We start from the raw sequence: 14,612 nt of genomic DNA on the forward strand, positions 1-14,612 counted from the left end.
CAATTGTTTGAACTGCCATGACCTCACACATGCGACACCCTGACCCTCACTTGAGCTGTGTGACATGGACATGGGATGGTGTGGACCTGTTATGTAACACCACGACCTGTACACCTGCTCCTCACCTTCATGTCAGATATCCCTCTCTCTATTTCTGCTTCCACAACCAGGAATTTTCTTTATTCGATTTGTTTTTGTATCCTTAACCTTTCTGGGGAATAGAGGGGAATTATGGTTATTGATGAAATGGCAACCTGCTGTCCAGATGGCTTCATGGAGGTCCTTTGTCTGTTTATATGTGAGACTCACAGTTATAGACGGCACGTCCGAGAAAAAGTGCAGGCATTCAAGTGTTTGTGAGCATGTGCGTGCACGTGTGTCTGCAGTGAGTGAAAGAAATAGAGCTTGAAAACACACACAGAGACGTGCAGTCATCGCCTCCAGCTGGAGTGAATTAGTTTGCCTCCTCGTCGTCTTAAATCTGTGCAGCGGTGAAGGAGGAGTGAGGAGGCAGCGGGGTCAGACTGGAGTCACACAGGCCTTCCTCAGAGAGAGGCCATTTTTAGTTGCCTCAGGTTTACTGGCGTGTCAGAGAGGAGACCACAGAAATAGATTTTTTTTTTTTTTTCTAGCGTGGGATGGAGACAAGAGTGCTTTGGGCATCAGACTGAGAGTTTACCCTTAGGTAAGAGATGAGACCCAGCTCAGCCTGCTGTTGAGGATAAGAGCAAAGTTTCTCCTGGAGGACGAAGAGGAGGAGGAGGAGGAGGAGGAGGAGGACATTTTGTGCCACAATTGGACTTTCACATTTTCAAAATGAGATTCAGGTTCACAGTTGCGTAAATGTTTGCTTTACAATAGTAACACCGTTTTTGTAGAGTGACAGTTACAACCCTAATAACTGCTCTGTTGAAGTGAAAAAACTGTAGTAATGAGCTCAGCAGGTGGCACGGTGGTGCAGTGGTTAGTACATTTGTTTTACAGTGAAGGAGGTTGTTGATTTGTGTCCTGGTTGCGACACGGCCTTTCTGTGAGGAGTCTGCATGTTCTCCCCTGTTCTTGTTCTTGTTTGCCATGCCTGGTTCTGGAGATGGTGCCATGCATTTGTTCCAACAGCTCATTGTTCCAAAACCCTAACAGTAAAAAAAAGTTGTACTGGACCAATGTCCAACTGCCTGTTATCCCCAAAACAAACACCTGTTGCTCTGAAAACACACATACAGTACATAAACTGGTAACACTTCATTTGAAGGTGTGTGCATATGACAGCCATAACACTGTCATAACCATGTCATGGCATTTCTCATGACCATGAGAGAGTCTTTATGAATGTTTTGACTTTCACATGCATCTAGCAGGCTGACTCTAGCCTCCTGACAGGGAAGACAGTACCAAGGGGGTTTACCTGCTGGGTTCACCTAAGTAGACTTATTATATGACAATTACATAAACGTTCATAAAGACTTCTTCATGTTCATGAGATGGTTATGACAGTCTTATGACCTTCAAATAAAGTGTTACCCATTCACCTAACTCACCAACTGAGATAAAATCCTCATATAACCAGATATCTGCAAAACTGATGGAATTCCCATCAGCATCAGCTGTACTTTACGTTTAGAGCCAATTAGAAAATCTTAGTATGCTAACATGCTACATGGTGACCACGCAACATGACCTGCTGTTCACAAGTTCCGTTAGCAGTCAGTTAACTTAGCTTAGTATTAAGACTGAAAACAGGCAGACACAGCTAGCCTAGCTCCGTCCAAATATAACTAAATCCATGTACCATTATACTTCTGTTCTTACATTTTGGTTTTTGTCCAAATTAAAGAAACAACATGGAGTAAAAAAGTGACAGTTAGTGAGCTTTTGAGGTGCTGGAAGGCAGATTTTGTTACCTTTGGACAAAGCCTAACTGTTCCGCATAGTTTTTATGCTAAGCTAAGCTAACCAAATGTTGGCTGCATCCACATTTACTGGACAGGTATTACAGTGGTATTGATCTTGTCATTTTGTTCTCCCACAGAAAGCAAATACCATACGGCCTGGGCCACACTGGCATACAGTACGTGCACCTCGCAGAACCTCTTGCCTGTTTTTTCTGTGTGACAGACGCAGTTCTCACTGAGAAAATGATCAGCTGATACTCACATCAACATCATATGAGCAACGTGACACCTCCAACAGTTTCCATATCTCCACCTGTAGAATATGTCAGGCACAGGTACACACAGGCAGTGTTGCTTAAGCACAATTCCCAATACCTTGATCTATATCGGAGCATATTTGCATTCTGATTTTAAGTACAGCCTCACAGAGCCACTAGCTTTGCTGTAGTCTCTTAGTCTTTTTTATTTTCAGTCAAGACTGATTTTAGGATGATGGTTACTTAAGTAAAGAGAGCAGGAGGCTGTCGGTTCTATTTGATTTCCCTTGAACTCTTATTTAGAAGAGGGAGGTAGTTAAATATGCAGGGTCATCAGGTTTAAAAAACAATTTATTCATTAACCAGTGCAGTTGAAGAGCAAGTTTTAAGCCGAAGCTTAAAGTGATTTACTATGGCGTCAGAGACCAGACTTTGTTATGTCTGTCTGGCCGGCTCAAACATATTCAAAGGGTTGTTTTCTTCTTTATTTTCTCATGGATACTTGATTCTTTGGCACTTCTAAGAGAGTGGGATGCTACTTTGATGTAGCTGGCAGCTGACGTTGCCCTGAGTGAAGCTTTCCTTTTTCAGCCCAAGCTTTGAGGTTCATGTTTGCTCAGATATGAAACAGTGTCACTGCAACTGATGAGAAGACTGGATTCTTCGTGCCACTGGAATTAATGCTCTGTCACTCAGACCGTTTACAATTTTAAAATTGGAATTTGATCTGTAACATTTCACTTTTGCCATTTTGCCCCCCTAATCCCAGCTTGTACAAAATGATGTGAAGGAGCCACAAAAGAGCACAGTGATTGGAAAAAAGCATCCATCAGGAGGACGTCGATCCGATTATTAAGATGGAATAACAGGTAAGAGTTTGGTAAAGGTGAGTGTCATAAATCAGTGTCAGACAGACAAACTCCACACATGAAACGCATCAATAAAATCATGTTGGCATCAGTAATGACGCCTCGTCATGCATCTCTGCTTCATTAATCAGGCCAAATGAGCGTCTAGTGAGAACAGGAGAACATTTAGATCCGGCTTTATTTGATTTATAAGAAACACCACACTCCGATCATCTCTCGTCTCTCTTTCCAGACCAGTTTTACCTAAATGTGTCTTACTTTTAAAAATCTGGTCAGATCGGGTTTTTTCATGTTTGTGCACGTGTGTGTGTGCACATGTGTGTCATCAGTCATAACTTTGTTTATTTTTTCCCCTGCTTTGAAACATGCTCTGTGCAGCCCAACGTATGATTAGAAAGTTACGGCACATTTGACACAATCAGCAATCGCAGACACACAGCATCAGACACAGGTCAGATATCTGATCCCTCCACAACCCAATCAGAAACATTAGCACATGTTTACACTTGTTGGCTTGTTCTGATTACAGACGCACCCATTGTGACTGTCGCTGCATGCTTAAATAATCGGGTATTTGTGCGGGCTCCTTGTGTGTATGTGTGTGTTTAAAATGGGGTTGAGGTTTACAGGGAATTACAGAGGATGGTGGGAAGTTGCTGCATACTAAGTTCTTTTCCTCTTCAAGTTAATCATACAGGATTTCACATTGTAGTTGAAAGTATTTGTTCATGAAGACATTTTTGTTTACCCAGGAATTACCTTTTCAGTCTGCAGATGTTTACTGTTTAAGTGTCAGCGTGCAGAATAGCAATGACATGCAAACAAGAACATCAACACAGATTCCTTAATGATAATTGCTAGAGGAACCAGGGTTAAACTTATATTTCTACAATGCTTTGACTTCCATAGCACTAAAAAAAATGGCCTCCTAAAGGGGCCTTCACATGATAAGCAATTTGTGCTGGACTCACTGCGAAGTAGGGCGCAGAGAGGCAAAGCACAGCGCTACAACCGCTACATCCTACCTGGTACACAAACGGCTGAGCTGCCTTTAGCTCTGGATGTAGCTAAGTTCATAAACTACTGTATATGATTCACAAATCTTTAAACCCGACCTGACTGATTACATTTCCCCAAGCATTATGTTTACTGGCGAGCTTGTAATCTGTTTTTAATGTTGTGTTACAGAGTTTAGGGAACCCTGAAACACTTTTCTTCGGTCTTGTCTGGAAGGGAATTTTTGTATGTCGTCCCTTCATTCATCCCGCAGGCTCTACTGCAGGTCTGGGGTTCCCTTCAAGACTCGACCATCAGTCTCTCCCTCCTCTGCTTGTGTCACGTCAACACATCTGTGGTGTCTTCTGCCTGCATCATCACATACAGCTGTTATTTCATTGGTTGCGCTTTGAAAGGTCCGCGGCAAATGTGGTCAAAGTTCAAATAATTTGAACGTGGCGCACAGTGGGAAGCGGCAGATCTGAGCAGGGTGCCACACTGAGCGTATTCCTCTCTATAGGAAAACAATGGGACAGCCAGCACAAAGCATTTTAGCGCTGATCATGTGTTGGGGCCTTAAATCTCCTTGTGTCCTGTCATTTTTTAATTTCCACTAAAAAAGGCCTTCATCTTTGTCAAATTGTACATAACGTTCTTTTTTACAGTATTCAGGTTTTCAGTTGGCCTCCACACAGCAACACACACTCTACTTTGAATTTGAATTTTGCATTATGCCAAACTAATAATTCTAATGCTTACTCAAATCCTGAACACATTACCTAACCACACATCAGATCCTTCAAGAAGTGAGAACTGACATTCACTGTGGAGGATTTTACTTACCTTTGTATCTCTGGACACACACACATTCATACACACACATTTTTCAGGTTATGACCTTTGCTCGCCCATCTCTTACATGAGCAGAACAAGCGGCCTCAAGACACACATACACACATTCACACAACTTAATCACAACCACCGTCGCTGCCCTATTTTCCATATGTAACTGGGGCACCTACATCCAGCCAGCTGTATTAACACAAACCTGTGTGTGTGTGCGTGTGTGTGTGTGTGTGTGTGTGTGTGTGTGTGTGTGTGTGTGTGTGTGTGTTCCCAGCCATCTGCACAAATGCAAGCTGCAGGCAGAACTCGAGCATCAGTCACAGGGGCATGATGTAGAGGAGCAGGCGGAGGGAGAGGGCAACAGGAGAGTTACTCCAGTTTCCTTCATAAGAGACAGAGAAGAGAAAAGAACAAGAGGGAGCAGAAGGAGGTTAAACAGAGGAAAAGGAACGATGAAGAGAACAAAATACAAAAAAGATGAGGAGAGGTCCTCATGAAAGGAGGAACTTAACAGGTGAGAGAACTAAAATTGAAAAAATGGTCAGGATCTTGAGAAAGTGACACATTAAATGGAGATCAGAAAAAATGACCAGCTTGTACTTGATTAAATGTGCATGAAATTACCGCCATGATGCCAATTTTGGAGCTGAGGTGGTCGTATTCCCAAAATTTACTACTCTGACCACACAGTAATGTCACATTTCAGGCTGCCAAACTCACTATCTCGTCCGTTAATAGAAAAATTATTTCTGAAATAGTTTCATTATGTTTCAGACATATTTTCAGACTCAGACTGGTGATGTGAGAGCTGCTAGTTGTGCAGGAATTGCTGGTTTGGAGAGGGGAGATGAAGAGAGAAATTGATGCTTAGGCAATAGAGGATGGATGGGAAAAAAAATCAATTTATGAAGAATTTAAGTGATGAATAAAAGTGAAATTAAAAGAGAACTGAACCTGAGAGTATGAAAGGGGACATGTCAACCTGTTGCCAATATCAGCAACAACCCTCAGCTGAGTTAATCAAACTGATTGATACACTCACAGACAGGTATACAAGCCCATGAAAGTGATCAGTGATTGTGAGCGCTCAGGCTGTCATCATGGGTGCACAAAATCAACTCACTTCACACAGTGTTAACGTCAGAGTATCATCACAACTGCAGTCTTGGTTCTTTGCTCTTTACCTGTCCCCCAGAGGATATGTTGTTTCTTTAAGGTAGCTACTGTAACTGTATGATAGCATGAGGGGAAGCTGTGATTGAGAGTTTACTCAACTTCATGGTCTTTTTTAGCCCAGAATTTAACTAGATATTCTTCTTACTAACTGCATTAAAATGACTATTGATCCCAAAGCGTAAATAAAAAAAACTTTTGTATGATGCAATTTATGGCTACCCCCTGAAAGACAAAGATTCAAATCATCAGTCAGAGACCCGTCAGTCAACTTAGATTACTCAAGTCGAGCAGATGTTGCTGATTTGTTTTGTTTTTTTGTCAGTGTGGACGTTTTGGTCCCCAGAAGTAGCTGCAAAGTGAGCCTTCCTCTTTTTCATTCTGCTCTCCGGTGTTTGTCAAGTTGTCCCATCCACTCGAAGACATCTGCGACGGGTAGAGGCAGCTGCCGACCTGGCCGAACCCAGGGTGAGTCTGAGTGAAGCCTGGATTAAGGTCTGTGTCCATTTCTGGCAGAAAACTGCTGGCAGGGTGATGGGGAGCACTGGGATGAATGTGTATGTGTGGTGAGATAAAAAGAAAAAACAAGCAGCACTGTTTGCATTCTCCGCGTTGAAAGGCGGTGGCGCTCAGAAAAAAATGCCATGTAGACACAGGGCCTTATACTCCCAAACAGGCACCTACATGGACAACTTCAGATGCCACATACACGTAGTAGTTCTGAGACGAGGCAGCTGCCTGGAGAAAGAGAGGCCAAAGCTCAGAGATAATTTTATCCTCTGCCTTCTGCTTAGAAGTGGTGACTTTGAAGCTCACAGGAACTTCATACACTACAGTCTCTGGCTTTTGTTTGATATATAATGTCGGCAAAGACGTGCTGCTGCACATTACTGATCATCCGTTAGCACAGTTAGCACACATTAGCCTGGAGGGCTCACTTGACTTCTTTCCTTTAGTGTGTGAATGTCACTGTCACCCTGAACGTTCCACTGAACTCTGTCAGTTCAATAAAGCGTCACTTGAACGGCCAAATCCAATTTGACTGACAAAATTCTGAGTCAGGCAGAGCCCTAATGCATACTGTATAGTTTCCTAAAATCTTTTTAGTTTTTTTTCTTTTTAACAGAAAAGTAACCTGGGTATCCCACTGAAGTCCTTTCAGTGGCAGGTCCGGTGTGCATTTCTGTTTCATCTTGTTAAATTCTTATTAAAGACATTTGAGTTTCCTTCACTTGCTAGGTGTTCAGATTTTATTTGCTTGCCATTTCACACTGCACACGTAGCATACTGTAGTCTTGAGCCGTTGGGACTTGACCATATGGACTTGCAAACTAAAACCATGAGCCAAATGCGTCTGAGAGCTGACGCTGGACTCTGTAGAGCTGCAGAGTCAGGCAGTGTTTCTCTGTGAGCTCAGCACTACTTGCAGGCCTCTCTCATTACAAGGAGTTTGTTTTGATTCAACAAAAATATTAATATAACAACAGAGATTGTTCCTTTTATCGAAGTTGGTCACCAGTGTGCTTCTGTGATTGATTCAGGTCTTTTTTTGTGCCACGTTAAATCAGCTTTTAGACTTTTATACACTTGTTTAAAACTCCAGCTCTGTGTCTGCTGTCTGAACGTCTTTGTTGTCCAGTATAATACAGCATGACTCTCAGAGATTTGACTCACCAAAGTACTTCAGGAATTTTTCAGTTTACAGAGTCTGAACTCACTGGGCAGCGGGTCGTACAGCTGCGTTTCACCACGCACTTCAAAATCTGCACACACACACAATAACAAAGCAATCCATCCACAGCCACAGCCATGCACTGTAAGCAGTAATACGTGCTGATGCATACGAAAATACAAATAAAATAGCCACACCCACACCTGCATGCACACACACACACGCAGAGTGATTTGTTTTGACAGTATGAGTGTCCTGTGGGAGCAAACCATCAGGCATCACCCCAAAAATAAACCTCACTGCAGGGTAGGAGACAAAGGGCATGGACATCACACACAAACACACATGCGAGCATTCAAATGCACACCAACTTGTGCATACACACACCAACACACTCAAGAGGAGGGAGAGTGTAAAAAAGTGTGTGTGTTTGTCAGTGTGTAGAGTGGCTCTGCACTTCAAAAGTGTTTCATTATGCATTATGTACAGTGTGTGTGTGTGTGTGTGTGTGTGTGTGTGTGTGTGTGTGTGTGTGTGTGTGTGTGTGTGTGTGTCTGCCTACTGTACTAACAGTTCATACTGATTTGGCCAAAATGTAGTATGCATGTACAACAAAAGAAAAATCTGCAGAATGCCAAAAATACTTTTCATACTAATGTTACAATTTTTTACATATTTTATTGAAATTATTTAGCTATTGCAAAGTGGAAAATGTCAGAGGAAAGAGTATCAAAACGAACAAAAATACCATCAGTGAGCAAGATTTATGAAAAAGCACCCAGTTTGACTGAAGCAAGGGTAACATTAAATGTTTCCAAAGCAACAGAAATACCAGGAGAACTAGTTTCAACACACTTTACATTTGCAGTGAAGTAATGCAACAGAATGCTGGTCCATCTGATTCCTTCCATTTGTCGGATTGGTGTTAGCATCTCTCAGGTAAATGATCATCTTTGGGAAAACCATGAAAATCACTGTAGGCGTGCTATTATTTTCTTCCAAAACTGGAAAGTCTGGCCTTGCATACTGCAAAGTACATCGATTAACTGTTTCATACTGCATACTACTCTGAAAAGGAGCGTGCAATATGTACTACACACTGCATGGCAAAAGTTGTGATACATTTATGGTGAAACAGTTTCAAAACCTTGTTTTATTAAAATTGCATTGTTATATGTTATATGACTTAAGGTGTAACAACTACTATACCGTTGTTATAAACACACACAGACCTATTTAAACGTAGAGGCCAACTAATTTTCTGAAATGTAGGGCAGCCTGTATGGCACTACAAGTTTTCTCCACTATAATGGCACCCTAGAGAAGAACATACTTTATTAATCCCCTTGGAGGAAATTTGACTTTTTTCACTCCATTATTAATTATTTTACACACACATAGGCCCCAAATCCACCAGTGTGTATTGCGTATTGTCTTTGTCAGTAGTATGTAGTAGGCGGTTCCATATTCAGCCTGGATGTGTGTGTTCACACATGTTCATACATGCACTCTCTCACTGGAGATCCCTGCAGATTGCATGTGATGGAATAACAAGATACCATTATTATATCATTCTTAGTGTTTCACCTCTTACAACTGGCAGCTTTTTGCATAGAAGTTTGGTTTAGACATCACTATGTATGACAACAGTGCAGCCAACATCAGTCCAACATCATTTAGTAAATCCATATTCAGGAAAACACACCATTCACCAGCTGCTTAATCTAAACACTATAGTGAGTATGTGATGGATCATCTAGACGTCAGTGTATCCTTGTGAAATGTTTCAATGGGTTTTTACAAAACAACGGGAGCTTGTGACCTTCAGGAGCTCCACCAGACCAGCAGGAAGACAGACAGCAGCTCCTGACAGTGATAAATGCTGTACATCACTGAGGAGGAGAGTCTTTATGTTAATAACAGACAAAAATACAGCAGCTACCACCATGCTGCCCTTGAGCAAAGCCTTTTCCATTAATTTTACTGGATATGCTGTTCAATGACCAGAAAAGTTCAGCAGAGCTTTTCAGAAAAACAAGCTTCAACTCAGCTGCCGCCGCTGGACAAAAAATATTTCACAAATGAAAACACATCAGACCACACACGCTGCATTCCAGTGTCCAAATATTTTACCTTTAATAGAAAAATAAAGAGTTTGAGTAAACAAGATGATCTGTCACATTAAACTGTCAAATCCAACCTTACTCTCCACATTTTATACTGGTCATGTGACACAAGTAGATGCAAAAAAAGTGTCCTAAATAACTGCGATGATCATTTTTTAGTCCAAGCTGATCACTGTTTGCCTTTTTTCCATTTAGATGTCAGGTCAAAGGCCCTGAAAACATGATTAACAACACGTAGTTGCTTGAAAAGGTCACCAGTGTCTTTAGCCAAAATACACACACACACATAAACATACCTTCCTCTCTTTTGTTCTGACCACTAAAGGTTGAAAAATTATCAAAACATCAATAAATTCCCACACACTCACACACACACACACACACACACACACACATACACACAGTGTGGACTGTTGTTCCAGCTGAGGACAGAAGACAAATAGAACAAGTTCACAAAGGTCAAATGTCAAACAGGCCGGGGGGATGTTTACTGTTAAACTGTGATTAAACTCTTGTGAGCGCGCGAGCATTAATGTTTCTAACCATCACACCATATACAGTACAGCACAGTGTGTTTACGCATGTGTGTGTGGCTGCATGTACTGCATGCCTGCTTCATGTGAACTTGACAAGATGCAGAAGAGAAGAGGAGGGAGACATGAGGAAAATATGGAGAAAAATAAACATTCCAGTCCAATGTTTCACTTTAATCCTCTTATGATTTATGGGTCTTGTGTTGTTTTTCTAATGTGGTAAATTTATGCTTCCATCGAACTATCCATGAGAGAGAAAATTAATATCCAGGACTGTCACATTACTGTTGTCTGAGTAATACTGTACATAAATTAGGCTTGTTGGAGGAGAGTTTGAATTCTAAAGAGATGTGTCATTTTGGCACTATGGAAAAATGTTATTTACACCCTACATGGCTGCTAAAGTTTGTATGATGCAGAAAAAGCAGCCAAATTTCACACTTGAATTGCGTCCACACACACACAGTATTTACAGTGCAGCACTAGGAAAAATGATGCATATGACTTCTCTCTGTATAGATTATTTAATACTGCGTCTTCAGCTGCAAATATCATGTTATTTTTATGTTTTAAAGTTTGAAACCTTAAGATTTCAGTGGTTATGTGGTTTAATATTACAGACCATTACTAGGACCAGTGAAACAGACTACTATCTATTTTAATGAAGATGTCAGGCAATAATTGGCCTTTTTCAGTCATTGTGTGAGCAACCATGATCTGATTTTTATGCTGCACTCATCATGAGTCTGTGAACAGCACGGCACAGTGAAAGGAGTTGGTTACCTTGATGAGAAGTTGGAGGTGTGCAGCGTGTCGCCTTCATCTAACAGCTCACTGTGGCTGCTCCCAACTGTTCCTTTACTCCCTGCAAGATTTCAAACTGACCTGCTGTCAAAAAAAATTGACTTGTTTTGTAGGTGAATGATAGAAGTAAGATCTTTGCTCACTGACAAAAACATTGCATTTCCTGTGACTACTTCATAATGAAAGTCAATGAGAGGGTGACACACACACAGTTGAGGACTGACAGCCTCAGTATGTGGGACAAACTTTCTACCAACTGAGCAACCAGGGCGCCCGAATTCAATGTTTTTAATGTGAAGCTGCAGCAGGAGCAAGTTATCAGTTTGCATTAGCAGTTACTTGGTTAAACAGCATTTCATCTGGGAATTTCATCACAGACACTCTATATATTATATAGTATATATTAATATTATATTCATTTATATTTATATTTATATTAATTAGTATTTTCATCAGCGGGCCTAAGGCTTACTCACCATTGTGTTACCTAATATGGTGACATATAGTGACTTTTGAAAATGTAAATTCACCATTGTTTTTTAGGAGTATGGTAACTATAAGAGAAAATAAGGCCAGGTCTCTTTACATGAAATGATTGGTTTTCTTACAATATTAATATTTATATTATTTATTTACAACGATATTCTAACATGAGGGTTCGATGCGTGGTGGTTGGATCACTCTTGTTCAGGATAAACAGCAGGATGTAGACGGATATTTTCTTAGGCAGCACTTTACTGTACTCCACACTCCAACAGCTTCACAACAACATTTCCCTGGTTACACTTCCTTGTTACGGGTCACATGTCTCTCAACTAACCAATGAGAAGCTAGAAGGACTTAGACTGGGAGTTTCTAAAATATATATCATTGATTCATTCAGATGATTTCGGGTGCTGACAGAAAGTAAACAGGACGATGCTGCTGTGTCACTGCTGCTGCAGCAGGAGGAGGACAGGTCGCGCTTCACTTCCAGCACTCGTATAAAGCTTTAGTAAGTAATAAGACATGTCCAGTTTGTGGAGCATAGAGAGAGTCGTACTGTTGTGTTTCTGTATACAGTTTAGATGGTCGCAGTGAGGCTCTCTGCAGTTTGTTCTCCTGGTGAATCCATGTTCTGACGCCGACTACATTGACAAATCACCCCCAGCTCTACACTGCATATCCATGTTCATTTACAGTCTGTTTGTCTTCAGACTGGCAGCAGCGATGAGGCCTGCAGATGGTTTTATGCACTAACACACCTGAGTTGAAAATAGCCTTTCATTTACTTTCTTGCTGCAATTAAAACTGCAGTTTCGTATGTTTTCGGTCTTTAACCTATAACGTACTTTACATCAACAAAATATAAATATGGAAAATGGCAGTGCGTGAGCTAAAATTACAGGTAAACGTGAAAGATGTTAAAATGAAACCTCCCTCACCTTTAAACAAATGTTACCTGTGCATTTAAAAAATATTTATTTCTTGATTAATCTCCGCTATCATTTCTGGAGAACTTATAGCTACCTCTGTGATATGTCTCAAACTGATGAGTAATTCTCTCCAAGATCATTTTTCTCAGCTGTCTGGAAATGTATTTTTATTTCATTCCAAGAATGTATTTCCAAGATAACAAGCAGTACAACTATGGCAGCGTATTACGAGCGCTCAGACTAATTTGACAGCGACTTCATGTATGTTACTCCCTTTTCACTTTCTTCATTTTTCTTCACATCTCTCTATCCACACCTTAATTTTTCGACCTATTCTTTACTTTTCTCCTTTCCTCCTCCCTTTGTCCACTCCCACTCGTCTCCTAAACTTCACCTAAATCAATTTACCCTCGTTTACGGTAAATCCCTCCTCAAACAAGCCTCTGCCAAATCCCATTTCTGCTCCTCACAATCGCCTCCGTCTCCTCCTATCCTCTCGTTAAAGAGGTTAGAAGTTCCTGTCAGCTGTCGAACCAAGAAAAAGATGTAAATAATCTAAAAAACAGAATATTCTGCCTGTAGAGAATTAAGAACACACACACACACACACACACACACACACACACACACACACACACACACACACACTCATTCTGAGTCATAAATGCTCAAAGCCAAGTTAAATTAACTCCCAGCACACAACACAACCTGGTCGCTGTAAGCTGAGTGATTGGGTCAAGGTGACCGCGTCGTCCATTGCTCTTACTTTACAGGAGCTGGGGATTGGATAGACCACACACTCTCTTACACACACACACACACACACACACACACACATACACACACACACGAACCCTAAAACAATAGGGAAATATCTTGTAATAACTTTCTCTTTCTGCAGATTACAACCCAAACCAGCTCAGTGAGGAGCTGAAGTCTGTCTACAATGTTCTGTGAATCCCAGACGATGTACAAGGACACAAACACACAGCAGGTGGTGCGTCCCAGTTCTAATTAGCTGGATGTTTGCAGTAATAATGGATTTCTCTCATAATTTATACAGAATGATTAGATTACAGAGCAATCTGATTGGTCTAAATGAGTTTCTAATGAGACCATGGTAATGAAGTTACAGGATGTTCCAGGAAGTAGGAGGCTACTGAGAGTGTATCCTTAAATCACACCAATAACAACACACACACACACAGACACACACACACACTTATGTACAGTTTGTTTCAACAGCTGTGTATCTGTGTCTTGCTACGTGCTTTGAACAGCCATCAACTGACTTCAAAGCCTCACATACATACACACACACACACACACACACACACACACACACACACACACACACAATTAGATACAGTCAGTGTCTGGAGTACTAAATGAGGCCATTGTGTATCTCCTCTCTCAGCAACAAAACTGCATTTTTGAAACCTCAGGCATCTAAACTGACCAAGTAGAAATTTACGATTTAAACATGACCTGCATGTTAAAGAGATAATTCAGCATTTTGGGAAATACGCTGACTTACTTTCTGGTGGAGAGTTAGATGAGTGGATTGATTGTCTGTACGGTATAGAGATGTTCCTGGCGACCAATTTTCCTGCTGTCCTGACTTGTCAACCGATAAATTTAAACCTCGTCCAAAAAAACTTCCAGTCATATTTTCAACAATATAAAATCATTTGCAAGAAGTAACAAAAAGTGTCCAATGTTCTTTTTTTTTTTTTTTTTCAAAATGGCTTACATATAGCTCTACACCTTGCCCTTATTTGGTATTCAAGGATTCATTAATATGAAAGTAGTCCCTGTCCTCTCCACACCCCACAACCACATCCCTGCCCCCAAGCAGCTGTTTGGCTAGCTAACGGTAACTAGCTACATCTGACTTCTGCCATGGGTTGGGCATTGTCGCTGATGTATAATGCCACCCCTGGTTCCTTAGGTTTATGACATCATCTACCCAGCCTGACTGAATCTGTTTGTTTTTTTTTAGACTGCCATTGCTCGCTGTAGTTTCAAA

This window comes from Lutjanus erythropterus, chromosome 4, assembly GCF_056507025.1.
Source record: "Lutjanus erythropterus isolate fLutEry1 chromosome 4, fLutEry1.hap2, whole genome shotgun sequence".
Classification (NCBI taxonomy): Eukaryota; Metazoa; Chordata; class Actinopteri; order Lutjaniformes; family Lutjanidae; genus Lutjanus; species Lutjanus erythropterus.